Consider the following 1865-nt stretch of genomic DNA (forward strand, 5'->3'; position numbering starts at 1 on the left):
GAGGGCGGATCACGAGGTCAGGAGATCGAGACCATCCTGGCTAACACGGTGAAACCCCCGTCTCTACTAAAAATGCAAAAAATTAGCCGGGCGTGGCGGCAGACGCCTGTAGTCCCAGCTACTTGGGAGGCTGAGGCAGGAGAATGGCGTGAACCCGGGAGGCGGAGTTTGCAGTGAGCCGAGATCGCGTCACTGCATTCCAGCCTGGGCGACTGAGCGAGACTCCGTCTCAAAAAAAAGAAAACACAAAAACAAAAAAACAAAAACTAATACAAATACATTTTTTGTAAATTACTACTTTAGGGGGAAAAACATTCAGGCTTAACACACTGTAAACTGCCAATTAACCTCTGATTACATAACCAAGAAATTTCCATCTTGATGTTACAAATTAAGAAACTACAAGGCCAGGCGCGGAGGCTCACCCCTATAATCTCAGCACTTTTCGAGGCCGAGGTGGGCGGATTACGAGGTCAGGAGATCGAGACCATCCTGGCTAACGAGGTGAAACCCCGTCTCTACTAAAAATATACAAAAAAAATTAGCCGGGCGTGGTGGCAGGGGGCTGTTGTCCCAGCTATCCGAAGGCTAAGGCAGGGGAATGGGGTGAACCCGGGAGGCGGAGCTTACAGTGAACCAAGATCGTGCCACTGCACTCCAGCCTGGGCGACAGAGGGAAGACTCGGTCTCAAAAAATAATAATAATAAAACAAAACAAGAAAATAGGTAACTGTACTTAACCAATTATTGAATGTGGTTTTCTTCATTATGCACCTTATAAAACTCTTTCCGTCACACCCCTTCAATAGGCCATAAACTACAATGCATAGCTAGGTGTTCTACAATTTTGGAATCACTCTTTGATTAAATTCTTTAATATTTTTGCAGTGACTTCCATAAATTTTTAATAAGAGGAAACAGGAGCTGGGAACCTCACGGACCAAAGCTCTTCCCATTCATGAACCCACACCCCGAGTCAGGATTCTCCTCTGACTACCCTCCCACGGTCCCTGCACATCTGGGAGAGACTCCGCGCTGCGGGTGCAGAGCTGCCCCAAGAGGGCTCCAGGCCAGGGCACAATTACAGCGCAGGGAAGAGACACGACGCCCGGGGCCGGCTGTCGGCGCAGCCGCCATCTTACTGCTGAAGGGGACTGAGGTCCAGCTAAGCAAGGAGAACTCGGGGCGCAGATGTGGAGCTGACTGCGGGGAGGCCAGAGTGCCGCCACAGCCACTTCCCGCCAGTTCCAACCAGCCCCAGCCATTCTCTCGGGATGTCGGACCCGGCACACTCACCATTTCTAGGCTTCCAGGGGGTCCTGGCGACTTAGTTGTGGATCTCCCAACACCTGCAGGTCACAGGGCCGCAGATCTGGACCTCTAGGAGCAGAGGATACACAGCAGTAAGGAAGAGACCTTGACCTGGGACTGCAGGGAAAGCCTAGGGTTCCTACGTCCCCGGAAACCGCCCTGTCCGCTCCAGCTGCGTGTCTGATTGGACGTTCGCAGCCCAGAGTCCTTGATTGGATAATGTTTAAGGCCCCGTCCCTTCAGGCCCTGAGTGACAGAAGATGTGATCAGAGGCAGGGCTGAGTGAAGCAAGAGTGCCAGCCTAGGCTGCAGCCTTTTCAGGCAGGGCTTCCTCCCTGAGCTGAGCCAGGCCCACCCCAGAGCATGGGAAAATTCTCTCTCTTCTTTACTCTCTCTCTTTTTAAATGTATTCGAAATGTGAACAAATATATTGTACTGTCATGTTAATACATAAAACTTTTGTTTGGCCGGGCGCGGTGGCTCAAGCCTGTAATCCCAGCACTTTGGGAGGCCGAGACGGGTGGATCACGAGGTCAGGAGATCGAGACCATCCT

The 1865-nt window shown here is 51.6% G+C and overlaps 1 pseudogene; it reads right to left on the reverse strand.

Annotated features, from left to right (window-relative positions):
- Window positions 1-1442, reverse strand: part of LOC105529217 — a 158505-nt pseudogene extending 157063 nt beyond the window's left edge.
- Between the last annotated feature and the right edge of the window lie 423 nt (window positions 1443-1865).

Source organism: Mandrillus leucophaeus, unplaced genomic scaffold (assembly GCF_000951045.1).
Source record: "Mandrillus leucophaeus isolate KB7577 unplaced genomic scaffold, Mleu.le_1.0 Scaffold755, whole genome shotgun sequence".
NCBI classification, from domain to species: domain Eukaryota; kingdom Metazoa; phylum Chordata; class Mammalia; order Primates; family Cercopithecidae; genus Mandrillus; species Mandrillus leucophaeus.